This window comes from Triticum aestivum, chromosome 5B (assembly GCF_018294505.1).
Source record: "Triticum aestivum cultivar Chinese Spring chromosome 5B, IWGSC CS RefSeq v2.1, whole genome shotgun sequence".
Taxonomy (NCBI): Eukaryota; Viridiplantae; Streptophyta; class Magnoliopsida; order Poales; family Poaceae; genus Triticum; species Triticum aestivum.
The window spans coordinates 628,345,671-628,364,687 of record NC_057807.1 but is presented as its reverse complement, the minus strand read 5'-3'; positions in this window follow the sequence as shown (position 1 = coordinate 628,364,687).

Sequence of the window (19,017 nt, the reverse complement as noted above, 5' to 3'; positions counted from 1 at the left end):
TGCCTAAGGAAATTTTCATTTTCTTTGCACGGAAATTTCATTTTTCATTTCTGAGTGCCCAAAAGGAGGTTTTTGTGTGAAGGAACTACCAAATAATTGTTGCAAAAATGGACCAAATCAATTTTATAAAATACTAGGACATATTTTAATGCACTATTGACAAAATGGTTGGGTGAAAACAGTTTTGATCCACCTCTGGTGAAAAAGACAAATTGCCGTCGATTCAGTTGGAAGCGGGTCAAATTTGAACTGTAGCTGCCTCATAGTTTGCTATTTATTTTATCCAAAAATCATTTCTAGGTACATAAGTATATATTTAATAAGAGAAACGTCAAAAGTTTTCCAAGATTCAACCACTAGCATGGAACGGTCAAGCCCGCCGTTTTGACCGCATTTTGAAACGGGCATAAAAAAATAAAAAAATAAAAAAATGGAAAACCTTCGCATTGTGTCATTATATGTGAGCAAGTTTCCAGGAAAAATAATAAACTTGTAATACGGTAATTATTTTAAAAAAGTGTTCTCAGAAATGAGCTATGAAGTGTGAAGATTCATGGCTTTCAAGCCAAATGATCAATCTTATGGCCACATTCATGGCATAACAATGTTGCCTAAGGAAGTTTTTATTTTCTTTGAACGAAAAAACCATTTTCCATTTTTCGAGTGCCCAAAAGGAGGTTTTTTTTGTGAAGGACCTCCAAAATAATGGTTGCAAAATTGGACCAAATCATTTTTCTAAAATACTAGGACATATTTAATGCACAATTGACAAAATGGTTGGGTGTAAAAAGTTTTGATCCACCTCTCGTGAAAAAGACAAATTTTCGCCGATTCAGCTGGAAGCGGGTCAAATTTGAACTGCAGCTGCCTCATAGTTTGCTATTTATTTTATCCAAAATCATTTCTAGTTACATAAGTACCTATTTAATCATAAATACATGGTATGGTGGCGATACGTCGAGGTTTGGGCGGTGGCCAAGGCCCCCAACTCTAGAGCGTGTAAACTCGCATGCCCGCCGCATGGCCACCGTGTGACCGTAGCGTTGCCATGTGTTCTGGACGGTCTAGGCATTTCTAGTGGGTTGGGCACTCCCCAGGTAGGTGCTAGGAAGAAAATTACAACATAAGATTCTCACGAGGAGACCGATCGATGCTCAAACATGAATTAGCAGCCAAGTGTTTGATTAGCGGTACGGGAAATGTACATGGCTAATGGGCGTGAGTTTTGGCTGAGGATGATCAGTTACTAAGAAGACCATCTTCACAAGTTTTCATCTCAAAAGGAGGAGCCTAGGTGGTACTTGCTTTGCAAGCTACCACACTGGACATAAATACGAATGTTGAAGCTCAGCTCAAAATAATGAATGGATTGAGCTGGCATTTGGTGGAGGATGGTTATTTGGGCATAGGAAAGCACTGTAGAAAATGGATACTATTTGGAGATGCCAAAGTGGTACTTCCTTCACAAACTGTTGTTCTGAACAGAATAGGAAAATGAATATTTTTGAATTATTTTTGAACTAGGCAAGGAAGGTTTTTACATATTTGACAAAGATATGACCCAAAGAATTTATGAGATTTTTTGGGGAATTTTGGGAATTACAGAAATATAGGTTGCTTCACAACCTAGGGCAAAACTGCCACATGGACATGACACATAGGCAAAATTGATGAGGTGGCGCCTAGTCATAGCAACCCACCACAATTTACAAGGCTATGACCATCTATATTGGTCGTTAACAACTAGAAATAAGGCAGCGGACTAGCGCTGTTTGCTTTATGACCATTTTGTGTAAGGAAATTATGACCTTTCTGACCAAAATGGTCGCAATGGTTTAGGGTTTGGAGCCCCTCGAACAGCTTTTGACCAATTGGTCTCAAATGGTCATAAATCTATGACCAATTCTTCCAGGATCACTGACAGAAGGTCATAAGTTGACATATTTCTTGTAGCGTACGTGGTTGGGTGATTTATGGGACCCCCTTGACAGTTCGCTTTGAATAAAACTCCTCCAGCAAGGCCCAACCTTGGTTTTAACATTTGCCTCACCACCACCTATACCTTTCCCTTGGGTCGGCCAACCCGAGGGTCATCTTTATTTTAGCCCCCCCGGGCCAATGGTTGTCTAAGTGTTGGTCCAAACCGAGCGATGTCCGGCACCCCCTGGGCAATCAGGGTCTATGCCAACCCGACGTCTTGCTCATCCGGTGTGCCCTGAGAACGAGATATGTGCAGCTCCTATCGGGATTTGTCAACACAGCGGGCGGTCTTGCTGGTCTTGTTTTACCATTGTCGAAATGTCTTGTAAATCGGGATTCTGAGTCTGATCGGGTCTTCCTGGGAGAAGGTATATCCTTCGTTGATCGCGAGAGCTTATCATGGGCTAAGTTGGGACACCCCTGCAGGGTATAATCTTTCGAAAGCCGTGACTGCGGTTATAGGCAGATGGGAATTTGTTAATGTCCGGTTGTAGATAACTTGACACCAGATACGAATTAAAACGCATCAACCGTGTGTGTGTAGCCGTGATGGTCTCTTTTCGGCGGAGTCCGGGAAGTGAACACCGTTTTGGGTTATGTTTGACGTAAGTAGGAGTTCAGGATCACTTCTTGATCATTGCTAGCTTCACGACCGTTCCGCTTGCTCTCTTCTCGCTCTTATTTGCGTATGTTAGCCACCATATATGCTTAGTCGTTGTTGCAGCCTCACCACTTTACCCCTTCCTTTCCTTTTAAGATTTGCTAGTATTGATACCCATGGTAATGGGATTGCTGAGTCCTCGTGGCTCACAGATTACTACAACAACAGTTGCAGGTACAGGTTTATGTGATGAACATGACGCGAGAGCAATGGTTACTTGTTTTGGAGTTCTTCTTCTCCTTCTTCTTCGATCAGGGGATAGGTTCCAGGTCGGCAGCCTGGGATAGCAGGGTGGATGTCGTTTGAGCTTTTGTTTGTGTTTCATCCGTTGTCGGATGTTGATATTGTGTATGATATATTGTTGTATTCATGTGGCATTGTTTGCCTTTTGTATGTGTCCCCACTATTATGTAATGTTGATGTAATGATATCCACCTTGAAAAAGCGTTTCAATATGCGGTTCTATCCTTAGTGGGACCTTCGAGTCTCTTTAGGATAGTATCGCATATTGGGCGTGACAAGTTTGTAATCAGAGCCTCGACCGACCATAGGAGCCTAAAAAAACTATTTTTGAGTCTTAGGATTATATATATCGGAGAGTAGGATTCTTTTTACTCCTGAGTCCCTTTGTCGCTCTGGTGAGATCTCCTGACGTAGATGTTTTGACTTTTCTATCCTCAAATTTCACTAAAATTTTTAAGGATCACACGGGTATCTTGGAATCGTTCCTATGGTTTTGTGACGAGAACATTGTTCTTGGTGCCGCCTGTCTATTATGTGGCATTGACCCGGGAGTTGAGCTCCGAGGTGTTGTCGTCACAATTTTATCGTTGCAGTTATGGAATACCTGAGTTTTGCCGACATCGAAAATCTCTTTTATGCAGTTGTTGGTGAGATAACCTCGACGTCACCCAGTACTGGGGAGTTCGGGAGTATTGCCATAGCTCGTATAACGGATGCTTTTCGAAGGTTGAGGTACACGATTTCTGGAGTTTTCTTGGTTATGTGTTGACGGATGGATACAGCTGGACGTAGGGATTGTTAGTTTGGGTGAGATATATTGCTTCCCCTATATCCCCAACACCAGATTGCATAACCGGAATGTTCCGGGAGTTTTATAGGTGGGAATTCAAGTAGCTCCTAGAATATCTTTCCGACAGATGCATGATATGGATTTGGGTAAATATCTATCATATGTATTTGTTCCGGCTTATCCTGTAAGCCAAATCCTTTTTTTTGTTTTATTTGTGGTATTCGAGTTGCTTCAAAGTCAAATGTTGAATCCATACCTTTCAAGCGGTGTTCTCATATTGCTATGTGAATACTTATCCTTCTTGACCATCGAGGTTGTCATGTTAATTCTTTTCCAACCGGCGTGCTTCTCTTCAAGTGGATCCGAACATTTTCAACATCTCCAAGATCAATTCTAAGTTTTCTCAGCGGTGTTTGTTTCATCCGCCCCCAAGTTGCCTTTGTTTTCCCGCCCTCCCACCCTTTTCTTCCCGGAGTCTGAGTCTCTCTCGACCATCTATCTCATTCATGCGGAGCTTCTTCAATCTTTTGTCAATTATTTCAACCGGTGAATTCTCTTTTGTTCGACATTCTTCATCTCTTTTCCGGTGGATCCATTTCAAGCTTTCAGTGTTGATCATATTCCTTTCCTCGTTCCTAATGCTTTCTCATGTCGATGCACCTCTTAATCACTCACCTCTTGCTATTCATTTGTTTCGGAGTGTTGAAGATATCTCAGAAGATTGGTGTTTCCATTCTCAATCCGTTCAAGTTATTTTGAGGTTGTTATCTCATTCAAGCCATTTAATTCTACCGGTGCAATCTCTATTTCAAGCAATCCTTTAATGATGTTTCTTTCGAGTGGGCCCTAACCCACAGGTCTTTTCCCAGGATCTTACCTGACTCTTCTAATTTTTTTCCCCGGAGCTATTCTACAATTCTATTTCAAAGTTTGACATAAGAATGAATTATCATCAGTTAAATGTTTTCTCCAAGATCTTTCAAATTCTTTTGATCGTTCTTTCAATCTTTCTCATTGTCATTCCAGAGTGCCTCAACAATTCATGGTGGTTCTCATCATCATTCTCCACATTTGAAGACCGAGGAAGAGATTTCTCCTAAAATCTTGGTCGATTCTCTTCAAGATTCATTGTTCTAGTTTCATGCCATCCTCGTAATTGTTTTTGATTGTGACAATTCTTTTCTTACCATCCGAAGCATTTCATGAGTTGTTTCCATTTCTTTCCTCCGAAGGCCATCATGTCATAATTCTTCTTTCTCAGCGTGTAGCTATCATTCTCCAAATCTTACCGGTGCATCGTTCAAATACCCTCTAATCAGTTCATGATCTCTTCGTTCTCATGTATCTAAATCCCCTCAAGTATCTTCATTCTTTCCGGTGAATTGTGCCTTTGCTATATTCATTTCCAATTTTTACAGTGGTTCGTTCAAGATTTCACTTCCTTCGTTATCATATCAAATATTCGTTGTTTCCAAATCCCATCGGTGGTTCCATCAATACCTTCTGAAGTTTGCGCTATATCTCTATCTGTAATCATTTTTTCACTCAGAATAAGTAGTATGCCAAATCCATTGCTTGTCATCAATTTAATTTGATGAAGGATAAGCATACAATAATTCTTATTCTTATTTCCTCGAGGTGATTCAATTCTTTTCTTCCGGAGATTGTTCATGATGAAGTAATTCTCCGTTCTAGTGTTTCATCATTTCCTTTTCCGGAGTTCCAAGTTTTCCGCATTATCTCGTCGCGAAGCTCCGTCTAAATCATAGCAAGGCTTCACCTTGTGTTTTCAAGTTCTCTCTCTTTTTATCATCCTTTTATTACCGGAGTTCACATGGAGGCTCAACATGGTGGTTTATCAAGGATTCTTTTCATTCTTCAATTGTTCTTCAAAATTTCTCTTGAAGTTATGATCTGCCAAGTTATACTCAAAAATAAACATGGTGCTCAACACATGATTTGTTTTGAGGAGTTCAAGTATTCTTCTTCTTGCATTTTCGAAGTGCAATTCTTTCTACCTTATCTTTTGAGGTGGTGTTATGCTACTCTTGACAATTTCCTTCATGTTTCATGATTCAGATGTTGTCAAGAATGAGGTATTTTAAATCCATCATTTTTCTCTTTGTTCAAGAGATCTTTTCGACCAATCAACTTCTTCGTTGGAGTTATCTTGTGTCATATTTCACCTAAAGCCTTCCCTAAGGAATGTTGCTATTGTGGTGCTTATTAATGATCCAAGTTTCCTCCTATTCTCTCATTAAAATAAGTTTTCATCTCTTCTTGGATCTCAAACAAGCAATTGTTTTTCGTTTGTGGCAGGTTGTCACCTCATCATTTTGAGATGTTTTCCATAAGCCCACAACAAGCTTGTGCTTTTCGTTGTTGATTTTGCAACAACTCCGTTCAATTCTTCTTTGCAAGGATGCTTTCCAAGATCATTTGTGGCAGAAGTTGGCATTTTCTTCTCCGTCCCTTTATCCCAACAATCTAACTTCTATTCTTTCGCCCCGAAGGCATTGTGATGTTGCTCTCCTCACTCATCATCTCGATTTGAGGATCGTGCTCTTTTTGTGCTTATCCAATTTAACCGGCGTGTCGTGTCCTCCATTCAAGTTCTTTTCATCTTATCATGTTTTGCTTCTCTTTTCAACCGGAGTGCTATCTGAAATCCTTCTTACCCATTATGCCATTCTTTCAATAGTTCTGGAGGCAGTGTGTTGTTGATTTCATCAAGTATCATCCCATCTTCTCAAGTTCATATTCCGTTCCTCCCAATTCCAACCGGAGTGATGTCTTAATTGATATTTGTCATTCCTTGTACATCTCGTTTCAACCAGAGTGCTTGCATGTACTTCTTGTCCATTGTAACCCTTTTCTTATGTCTTTCAACCCCCAAGGTTCACATGGTGTTCCTTGTTTCTATTTGTCCTACCGCAGTGCTCTCATTTGTGTTCAACTCTGTTGTGTTCTTCTTTCATGTTTTCAACCACTCAAGGACCGTGGTTTCACTCTTTTGTCAAAGAAGCAACTTTGTTTTACCTCTCCTCTTCCTCTTCTGTTTCTCTCTGGTGCCATCCTAGATCTCGAGACGAGATCCTCTCGTAGTGGTGGAGTGTTGTAATGCCCCAAGACCGGCGCTCCAGATGCCTTCCATGTTTTGCGTGACCGTCGTGTGTATTATTGGTGTTGTTGTTGCATTTCATCTTGACATCATGCGCTTTGCATCTGCATTTGTTTTCAAAAACTTGCACCCGTGTTTAGTTGCCGCTTCTCTCCATTATCTTCACTGACCGCTCCGAGACAAACCACACTCTTGCAAACGATCGCCTTGTCTCTCTACACAACCACGACCCTTCTTGTCGTGTCCGAAATTTTCCCGGACCCGACCCGGGCAGTCGTGACCAATGGGTCCGGAACATCCCTAAACATCCGTAAAATATCTTCATTCTGTTTATTGGACTCCCTAGCCTATTTTTCTCGACCGCCTGATCTAAATGGGAGGGTCCAATTGGACCTCTACCCAAAACCCACTTGCTATATATTTTGCCTAACCCTAGATCCTAGTCTGTCTCATCCACCAAAATTCCCTCACCCGCCGCCGCCACTCTCTTCATGGGGATCCAAGCCCGCAGCCAGCCTCTCTCCTTCCCTCGTTTTCAGCATCACCAACCAGAGACCGCACCCGATCCAGATCCTCTCAAACCTCCAACCAGCCTCCTCCTTACTCGGGATCGAACCCGAGCCAACGCGCGAAGCACCTGATCCCCTCCTCGATCCACCCATCCCCAGCGCCCGCAACCCTCCTCCTCGCTCGATCCCAAGTGGGAGAGGACCCCGAAGGCTCGTCCCCGTGCAGCCGCGAGGCACCGGCCTCCTCGGCTCCTTCGGCCCTGCAACAACCTCGTCGGACCACCAGCCCTAGGCCCGTGCTTGACAGCCCTGCTCCCTTTTCCCCTCCTGCTTCCGTTTTCTATCTCTCATGCTGCTCTCTCTCCCCCGATCTACGCCTCCCCTTGCCGGATTTGGACCCCGGCGCCTCCCCGCGCTCCGTTCCGACCGGTTCCTGCCGATTCCGTCGCCTGCAACCTCCTCTGCTTCGCCCTGTCCTACATTGAGCATGTGCTCGTGGCCACGAGGGAAGCAGTGCTCCTCTGCTCCAGGCCTCCGCGTTTACCGAACGCCCGAGTACCTCGTCGCCGGCCAGACCCGCCCTCCGTTGCTGCCTCGCCACTGTCCAGCCGTGTCGTCGCCCCCTGCATCCTCTGCTTCGAGAAGGAGGACGAGCGCGCCGCCCCTGCTGCGTTGACCCGCCCCTGTTTCCGCCTCGCTTGACCGCGCCTCCCCTTCTCGCTCGGTCCAGCTGCGCGCCTAGCAGCCCAGGAACCGGCCTCCTCCAGCCTCTGCATCGACCAGGCCCAAGGCCCAGGGTGAGCAGCCCCCTGGTCTCTCCTCTATTGGGCTAGCCAGTTTCGGCCCAGCTCCCGTTTTTTCCGTCTGCTAATTTAGCATTATCCAGGAGTTTACAGTTTTACAGAAAACCCCCTGTTCTTCATGCATTTAATAACTAATAAACCGTGCATCGGATTAAAATGATTTATTTATGTAAAATGCTCAGAAATTCGTGTAGATTAATTATATGCCACTTTCATCTATGTTAAAAATGTTTAACATGTTGTTTGTGTTTATTTTGCATAATGCCATGCTAAAATGATTTATTTCATAACTAAATAACCGTAGCTCCATTTTAAATAAACTTTAAATGTAAATGGGGTAGAAAAATGCCTAGTTTAACTTGGTGCACTTACTTTGCATGTTTAACAACTCTAAAATTATGTTATGGGCAGAATAGTACCATTTCAAAATATGCACATGAGGATTTTCCGGAATTGTTGTTTGTTGTTCCGGCCTCATTTAAACTTGCCTAAATAGTTAGTTTACTTTTGCTTCACCTCTTGCCATGTTTAATAACATTTAATATTGTTGGGTACCTAACCGAGAGCGAACTAATAACTTGAGGTGGTGTTTCGTCAATATGCAACTCGTTGCACATTGAGCTCCACTTAATTTGTAGTGTTGTTTGTTGCACTTTGCCATGCCATGCTCTTTAAACCGGACATGCATTATACTTGTTTGTGCATCATGCCATGTTTATGCTTGTGCATTTACCATGTTGTTTGCTTCTTTCCAGGTTGCCTTTGGTTTCGTTCCGGAGTTGTGAGGATTCGTTCGACTACTCCCGTTCGTCTTCTTCATGGACTCGTTCTTCTTCCTAGCGGGATTTCAGGAAAGATGACCGTTACCCTGGATCTCACTACTATCATTACCATGCTAGTTGCTCGTGCTATCGCTATGCTGCACTGCCTATCTTTTGCTCTTCAAGCCTCCCACATTGCCATGTCAGCCTCTAACATTTTTCACCCTTCCTAGCAAACCATTGCTTGGCTATGTTACCGCTTTGCTCAAACCCTCTTATAGTGTTGCTAGTTGCAGGTGAAGTTGAAGATTGCTCCATGACGGACATGATTATGTTGGGATATCACAATATCTCTTATATTATTAATGCATCTATATATTTGGTAAAGGGTGGAAGGCTCGGCCTTATGCCTGGTATTTTGTTCCACTCTTGCCGCCCTAGTTTCCGTCATACCGGTGTTATGTTCCCGGATTTTGCGTTCCTTACGCGGTTGGGTGATTTATGGGACCCCCTTGATAGTTCGCTTTGAATAAAACTCCTCCAGCAAGGCCCAACCTTGGTTTTACCATTTGCCTCACCACCACCTATACCTTTCCCTTGGGTCGGCCAACTCGAGGGTCATCTTTATTTTAGCCCCCCTGGGACAATGCTTGTCTAAGTGTTGGTCCGAACCGAGCGATGTTTGGCGCCCCCTGGGCAATCAGGGTCTATGCCAACCCGACGTCTTGCTCATCCGGTGTGCCCTGAGAACGAGATATGTGCAGCTCCTATCGGGATTTGTCGGCACAGCGGGCGGTCTTGCTGGTCTTGTCTTACCATTGTCAAAATGTCTTGTAAATCGAAATTCCGTGTCTGATCGGGTCTTCCTGGGAGAAGGTATATCCTTCGTTGATCGCGAGAGCTTTTCATGGGCTAAGTTGGGACACCCCTGCAGGGTATAATCTTTCGAAAGCCATGCCGGTGGTTATAGGCATTTGGGAATTTGTTAATGTCCGGTTGTAGATAACCTGACACCAGATACGAATTAAAATGCATCAACCGTGTGTGTGTAGCCGTGATGGTCTCTTTTCGGCGGAGTCCGGGAAGTGAACATGGTTTTGGGTTATGTTTGACGTAAGTAGGAGTTCAGGATCACTTCTTGATCATTGCTAGCTTCACGACCATTCCGCTTGCTCTGTTCTCGCTCTTATTTGCGTATGTTAGCCACCTTATATGCTTAGTCGCTGCTGTAGCCTCACCACTTTACCCCTTCCTTTCCTTTTAAGCTTTTCTACTCTTGATACCCATGGTAATGGGATTGCTGCCTCGTGGCTCACAGATTACTACAACAACAGTTGCAGGTACAGGTTTATGCGATGAACATGACCCGAGAGCGATGGTTACTTGTTTTGGAGTTCTTCTTCTCCTTCTTCTTTGATCAGGGGATAGGTTCCAGGTCGGCAGCCTGGGCTAGCAGGGTGGATGTCGTTTGAGCTTTTGTTTGTGTTTCATCCGTTGTCGGATGTTGATATTGTGTATGATATATTGTTGTATTCATGTGGCATTGTTTTCTTTTTGTATGTGTCCCGTCTATTATGTAATGTTGATGTAATGATATCCACCTTGCAAAAGCGTTTCAATATGCGGTTCTATCCTTAGTGGGACCTTCGAGTCTCTTTAGGATAGTATCGCATATTGGGTGTGACATGTGATTCTTGCCCGCTATCTTTCTTACCTCGTATAAATAGAGGGCAGATGGTAGGAGCTTGGCCGGAGCCTGGCCTCGTTTAAACTGACGGCGGACGAGAGGAGCTCGGTCGGTGTTGCATTTAATTCTGGCCCGCTCATGAACGTACGTGTGGCCGGAGTAGGATTGTCAGTTTGCATGCGGGGTTAACGAAGGGGTTTAATGGAGGCGAGGAGGCGTGTTCAGCCGGGCGTGTAGCAGGCGGCACAGTACTATTCGATTTGACAGCAGTAATGAGTCGTCAAATCACAAAGGCCGTCGCCTCTAGTGAAACCTACCAAGCTAGACTGCCCCGCACTCTAGCATTTTAAAAAATGTATATACTCCACTTTTGTACAGTAGTAGTATCGATGGATTGCGCCATGGAGCAAAACTTGAAATTAGAAAAAAGGTGGTACATATAGAGAGCACTCGTCGCCAAATTATGCATATAGTACTATTAAAAAGGCTAGTCACAATAATGGTGTCCAGCACAACCCACCCCTCAAATAAAACTAAGCACCCTGGAATTCTTTGACAAAACTAAGCACCCTGAAATTCTTTGACAACTAAACTGCTAGCTATATGATGTTGGCCATATATATTGTACGTATATAATGTGAAGAAACGAGTGGTAGTACTATACCAACTAATATATGAAATGTAAGAAATACTAGTATATACATACTGAAGAGTTAAAGTAACGAGAAGAAAGATAACATAGTTCTGCTGGCAGCTCGGCACAACACACCCCTCAAATTAAACTAAGCACACCTGAAATTAAACTTTGCAACTATTCTGGTAGACACTGCATTAGAACCACCATGAGCAACGACACTACCACCTTACTCGAAGTCCTTGTCCACGTCCTCGACTTCATCCTTGTCCCTCTTTCTCTTGGCCGATACTTCTTTGCTTTAACCACACACTTGGCTCTTGCTCTTCATCCAATCCTAGATATTGAACCAAAGGTAGCCATCCATTGCAGCGTAGTGGATGTGGTCTATATCTAGTACATTCCGCTGCCATGCATAACGATGAAACATGTATGGAGGTTTCTCCAGTTTACCGCACGGAGGATGAACCATGGCTCCTGCCAGGGTCAGCATTGAAGGCTGGCCACCGGAGGGCAGCAACCGATTCTTCTAGAGGTCGAAGAGGTTGCCTACAACGAGGCCTATCCGACCCAGGACTTCTTTGTCATTCGTAAAGTCTACAATAACGAATTTGACTAGGTTGCTCTCGAGGAAGTTCTTAAAATCCAGGCATTCAACATCGGCATGGCATATGTGGTAGACCAAGCATAAGCCATGCACGCAAACCTAGATCACGATGGGCTTCTTCCTCTATTCGTCCTTTAGATCCTTCTCTCGTCCTAGGACTGTGGTGTACTCAAGATCTAGCCCAGCGACCCATTCATCATGTGAGTTTTCGAACATGCATCTGAAGCGAGAAAGGCATCCTTTCACTGTCGCGAAAGAACAGGTGTAGATGACGTCGAACTCATTGCCGGTTATGGTTCTAACCTTGTACTCACCGCCGATCATGGAGATTTGGGACGCCTTGGATTTGGGAGGAGGGTTAGGATTAGTGGAACTGCCGTAATGTGAAAGGACGAGACAACTAGGAGCTAACCGACGTAATATTAAAGGACGTGCGGGGAATGTAGGAGCCAACTGATAGCTGTGAATGGCAGGTTGGTGGCATTCCATTCTCCCATGATACGGGCTTCCGAGAGCCCTTGGATCTGAGATCGAATGGTTGCATGGCGTGATGCTAGACCTATGGGTGAATATCCTATCTTGGAGGGTTATTCTGCAAATTTTCAGCAATTTACCATGCGACCGTTCGATCTCAGATCCAAGGGCTTCCAGCAGCCCGTATCGTGGTCGTGCCTACCACGACCGTCGCGTCGCTCGCGCGGTCGCACCCTTGGAGATTTAACACGGTGTATTAGGCTATCTAATGTTGGCATGTTATCACTTAGTCACTCATACTACAACAAGGTTACCTATAAGGTTTGCCATAAGTGTTTTATTTTTTTTACTTCTCTCTATGTCGTTCTTCGTAGTCCCTCCGTCCCATAATATAAGAACGTTTTTGACACTAGTGTAGTGCCAAAAACGTTCTTATATTATGGGATAGAGGGAGTAGTATTTATTGCATTTGCCAAGGAGTGACCTCTTCCAATGAAATGGTGTGTGTCGGTGTCAAAACTGGCGGATCTCGGGTAGGGGGCCCCGAACTATGCGTCTAAGGCTATTGGTAACAGGAGTCGGGGACACAATGTTTACCCAGGTTCGGGCCTAGTCGATGGAGGTAATACCCTACTTCCTGCTTGATTGATCTTGATGATATGAGTATTACAAGAGTTGATCTACCACGAGATCATAGAGGCTAAACCCTAGAAGCTAGCCTATGGTTATGATTGTTGTGGTCCTACGGACTAAACCCTCCGGTTTATATAGACACGGGAGGGGGCTAGGGGTTACACAGAGTCGTTTACACAGAAGGAAATCTACATATCTGAATTGCCAAGCTTGCCTTCCACGCAAAGGAGAGTCCCACCCGGACATGGGACGAAGTCTTCAATCTTGTATTTTCCTAGTCCAATAGTCTGGCATACACATATAGTCTGGCTGTCCGAGGACCCCCTAATCCAGGACTCCCTCAGTAGCCCCTGAACCAGGCTTCAATGACGATGAGTTCGGCATGCAGATTGTCTCCGGCATTGCAAGGCGGGTTCCTTCTCCGAATACTCCACATGAGATTTTGAACACAAGGATCATGTCCGGCTCTGCAAAACAAATTTTACACACCACCCTAGAGAGCATAATATTCCACAAATCTAATCTGCTGACAACTTTTCATAGCGTGACATCACGCTGCGGCCCGGGCATTATTCGAACTATTTTTATCAACCAACTGTTGCACATATTGCGACGCAGTTTTATTGGCGCGTCTTGTCGAAGCAGAGATCATGTCCCCTCATCACGGGAATCTCATCAATACGGGTGTGGGTAACCAAACCGCGCCATCAGCATGGTGCTTGGGGAATAAGCGAGTTTGTGTGGCAAGTGGGAAGGCGCATGGTTTCTACCGCCTTTATAAAGAGATAAGGTTTCACCTTTCTCCACCCACGCCTTCTTCTTCCTCTTCTCATCCATTCCCCCTCGCTCGAGCTCTAGCGCCCAAGCTTTCTCCTTCTCCGTAAAGTCATTCCAAGCATGTCCAGAGCGGGAGGTAAGTGGATGGCCTCCTCCGTGAAGGACGAGGACACCACGAAGCTTCGGGAAGCCGGATACCTGGCCGCGGACATCGTGCACCGGCTCCCTACCGAAGGGCAGATCATTCCTACCCCGGAGCCTCAGGAGAGGGTAGTGTTTGTCTCCCACTTCATTTGCAGACTGGGATTCCCCCTCCACCCATTTGTCCGCGGGATCATGTTCTACTACGGGCTGGACTTCCATGATTTGGCCCCCAATTTCATCCTCAACATTTGGGCGTTTATCGTCGTGTGCGAGGCCTTCCTCCGCATTACGCCCCACTTTGGCCTATGGCTGAAGACCTTTAACATGAAGCCGAAGGTGGTGGTCGGCCAGCAAGCAGAGTGCGGAGGCGTTGTGGTGGGCAAGATGCCCAATGTCACCTGGTCTGAAGGCTCCTATGTGGAGACCGTGAAGGGGTGGCAATCGGGGTGGTTCTACATCACCGAGCCACGCGACACCAACTGGGCAGCGGCCCCTGAATTTTGATCCGGCGTCCCCATGCGTCTCACTTCATGGAAACGGAAGGGCTTAGCCTGGCGCTCATCGGTGGAGCTGACTGGACTTCAGACCTGCACCAAAAATATGATAGGCAAGAAAATTAAGCTTGTCAACCTTGTCGAGGTCATGCTCATCTGCCAGATTCTACCATGTCAAAGACGGGCTAACAATATGTGGGAGTTCGACCCGGCCATACACCAGATGCTGCGAGAGCTCTTCGACACGACGAACGAAGATGTCTAGAAGGTGTTGTTCAAGGCCACCGAGGTACCACCGCCCATAGCCGAAGATCACGGACTCAGCGCAAAGCGCTCCGCCAATCCGGTAAGTTTTTATATTTTACAAGATGTGCTTTCCCCCAGTACATTCGCGGGAGGAATCTAAGCCTCCATGCCAATTTAATAGGACTGGGTAGCAATAGCGGAGAGGATTGAATGTCCGGCTCTACTACCCAAAGATCAAGCATCGCCTCCACCCTATGAGGTGCCGGAGAAGAAGGCCATGGGGACCAGGAAAGGTCTCCGGCGCAAGGTTGTATCGGACTCATTGTCCGAAGACACCGAGGTGCACTCCTCGAACGAAAACGAGGAGGAGGAAGAGGAAATCCCTCCCCCAACTGGGGGGGGGAGAAAAGGAAGGCTGGCCCATCTGGGGAGGCTGAAGGGTCCAAGAAGGGAAATACCCTCCCTTCGGACCACTCCACCACGGCCGCCTATAGCGTCGAGGAGTGGTTGCCCAGGGACAAGCCCCTAGCGAAGTTGTAAGTATCCGGACACTATAATACTTCCGGTATGTTTTGCTTTATTGCTTATCATGCCAAACATACTCGTGCAGTCCGGCCAAAGCCCACATCGATGTATCCTCTTCGGATGGATCTCTGGGCCCATCGGAGATGAACAATGAGTCACTCCCGATGGCCACCTCCCCCCGGCCTGCGGACGACACCGAGGTGTTGTCTTAGCGGATACCGGACCAGGGGGAGAGACTATTCTGGAGACGCCCCAAGGCGAAATCCCGGATGCCGGGCACATGGGAGGGAAGACCCCTATGGACTCCGATAAGAGGGGTTGCAGCCACACTGCCCCCCAGCCGGATACTGCTCTAGAACCCCCAGTGGTTCCAGATTCAGGCAGGCAGCCTCTCTCAAAGGGGGGCCGCCGCCTGTGCCGATGACCTCTGTCCATCTAGAGGCATCAGACAACTTGCCAAAAGGCTTCACGATGCTTCCATTGATGAAGAGCACCGCACCATCATCGTGCGGTGATCGAGAAGGTCCGGTCTGCCAAAAGCGGATTGACCGAAGCCTACGCCAGCCTCCTAATAGGCTTTGAGGTAAGTAATAAAATTATAAGAAAATATCACCGTATAGACAATAGCCCCTGATGCTCTGTTTGGCGTTCGGAAAGAAAGGCCGAACAGAGGATCAAATAACATCCACAGGAGTCTAACAGAAAATGTCCATGTGAATAAGCAGGCATTACTGCTGGTCACTGCCACTTGTACTGCGGAGGTCTCCGGACTGAAGCAGGACCTGGAGCGGACCGAAGGAGAGCTCAGCCTCATGAGAAGGCAGCTCGAGGAGAACAAAGGTACATAGTACCCCGTCTGTATATTGATAAAGAAATAATGGTTTGAGCTCATGGAAACGTCATGAACTTTAATAGGGGCCACGACCGGAGTGGCGGCACTTAAGACGACGCCGACCGAGGCCGAAGACAAAGCCCCGAGGAGCGCGCCGATGGCAAGAAGCAAGAGGCCAGGGTCGATGAGGTCCAGCAAGAGCTCCGGGATTTCAACAAAAAATACGAGTCCTTGGAGCGTGACTCTAAGACGCAAGAGTCCGAGCTTGTGAAGGCCCTCCAAAGCACACAATATGCCAAGGCCGAAGCCCAAAAGGCCCTCCAGGAGGTTCAGGCGGCCAAGAAGATTGTGGCGGGTAAGGCTTTCAATATGCAAAGCAAGCATGTGAAGGAGGCTTTCCTTTTACTTACCCGAATTTAGAGCTCTCAAGGAGCATTCGCAGATCTGCCGCGCAACATACCTGATGCCGCAGAGTTGTACCAAGCTGAAGAAGGGAGCTTCACGTAGAAGTTGTTCTAGTCCCAGTATATTGGGGCCGAACAGCCGATGCCCTTGAGCGACCAGCTGAAGCAAATAGTCGAACTGCACAAGGCGGCCGAACTGGCCATGAAGGACCTCATAGTCCTGATGTGGCCTGCCGAGCCCCTGCCCAACAACTACTTTGGCTTGGTGAAGCGGCTTGTGAATCCCTGCCAGAGGCTTGAAGTCATAAAGAGGTCAGTCTGTATTGAAGGTGCACGCAGGGCCTTTGGCCATGGGAAAGTGCACTCGGCGAAGATGGATGCCGAGAAGCTGGTGACAAAGGGGTCGTTGAAGGGTAAGGAGCACCGCCTCCCCGAAAAGTATTATGACGGTGTCCTGAAGGGCGCCCGCCTTGTGGCGGAGGAGTGTGATAAGGATGTAATATTTGAATGAATGTACTCATTTGATCCTGTAATATAAACACAAGTTCATTTGCGCCATATGACGCTTGTTGATTTAAAATTTTACCTTCTGTGCGGCTGTTTATAAAATCTGAGAGTTGGCCAGTCGTTGGCTTCTGCCCCCATGCAACTAGTACCAGGGTGTTCAGGGTAAATCTAAACACTCTTTATCCAAATTTTTGGTCCTTTAACGAGGTGTTTAGCGTAACGAACAAGGCAACCAGACTATACAGCTTTATCACTCTCACTTATCCATAGAAGTCTATAATTTTAAATTTTGGCGTAGGCCCTGGTATTCGGAAGGCCGAACTTGGGGCGCTATACATGCCTAAATCGGACAAGGCCAATTCCTCGCCCGAAGCGGAAAAAATCTTGAAGTATTTGAGACCTCTCGAATAGCGACCAACTCTTCCCGCATCATGACAGTCAGTTTTCGGCTTTCTCTATTGAGGTGCTCGTCCGGAAGAACCAGGACACAATCGCAGTAGTTCTCCCAGTGCCAGGTTAGCCGATATAGCGGAACGTAAGGCGGCAAAACATGGGAGCCGGGCAAACCCAACTATTGAACCAAGACATGATTCGGAGCTCATGCATATAATGCTATAAGTTCGGGGTGCCGCACTGTCTAGAGTGTTCGAACTTTTCTTGCCGTGTTATGGGGTACACTGAAGCCCCTGGTGAATTGAATCGTACCAACATGTACGAGTGCAGTTTATAATACACAAATGGTCAAGGAAAAAGATAAAGAAATGTAATAGTAAGCTAGCATTGTACATTGTTTTCCATTGTTGTTTGAATAATACGTCAAGGCGTATGTATATAAGTAGTGCGATAAGAAAAATAGGACTATTTGACATGTCCTAACCAAGAGTGAATTGTGTATGGGTATGTAAAACAGGTATAGCGATCATTATAAGAGACCACCTGGGGATTCCCTTGTACGACAAAGCTCCTTGTCTCCTTGGTGTCTCCGTCCCGTGGTGGGTCCGGTAATCGGACAATCAGAAGAGCCTCCGGAAAATAGGGACCTGAAAGAAAGAAAAGTGTGAAGGTATACGGGTACAGGGGCGGTTGAGCCGCATTGTGGGCCGCATTGTAGTTGTGCCTCCGCCTATGCCCACGGTATTTTTAGTGCGTAATTATGTACACGTGGCACGAATTTGACCGCTTGACTGGGACTAGGATGGAGGCCGAATTGCTAGGCGAGCTCAGGACATGCCGGCCGGTCCTATTGCATAGTACTCTGGACTCGCTTAGCGGTGTCCGGGGGCTTTATTAACGAATTAGAGGTCTGCCTAAGAAGGCTGCTCTGTACTTCTGCTGTGAGGGTCGTAGTGTGCTCCTCTGTATGGAGGGAGCGCTCTGTGTTTCCATTGACTGTTATAAACCCGCGAGGACTTGACATCTTGAGCTTGAGGTATGCATAATGTGGTACCGCATTGAATCTGGCAAATGCGGTTCGTCCGACCAGTGTGTGATAGCCACTGCAGAAAGGGACGATATCAAAGATTAACTCCTCACTTCGTAAGTTGTCCGGAGATCCGAAGACTACTTCTAGTGTGATTGAGCCCGTGCAACTGGCCTCTACACCTGGTATGGCACCTTTAAAGGTGGTTATGGTGGGTTTGATCGTAGAGGAATCGATTCCCATTTTGCGCATTGTATCCTGATAGAGCACGTTCAGGCTGTTGCCACCACTACAAAAAAAGACACATCCGTGACATTTTGGGCCGAACGAAATTTTTCTGTCATACATATGACACTTCTATGACGATAATTGTGACAAACCCCAGTATCATCATAGATGTGGTGGGCTCCCTATTTTTATGACAAAAAATCATGACAGAAAATAGGCTTTTCGTCCTGGGCCGGATGGATACGCAGCTACATAACATTATTTGGGCCGTCCATGATGGAAAAAACCGTGGTAGAAGCAAGGGGGAGGAAAATTTCGGTGAGTTGCCGGTTACGGTGGGAGGTCGGGGACCGAGCGATGCGCGTTTCTCTCATACACGTGCAAAGCGTTGGCTCTAACTGAACCCGAGCGAGGCGTTGGGATCTAACTGAACCCGAGCGATTGCATTGCAGGCTACGCGTTACTGAACCCGAGCGATCGATCGATGGCTCTTAACTGAACCCGATGGAGCGATTCCTTCGCTACTGCTGCTAACTG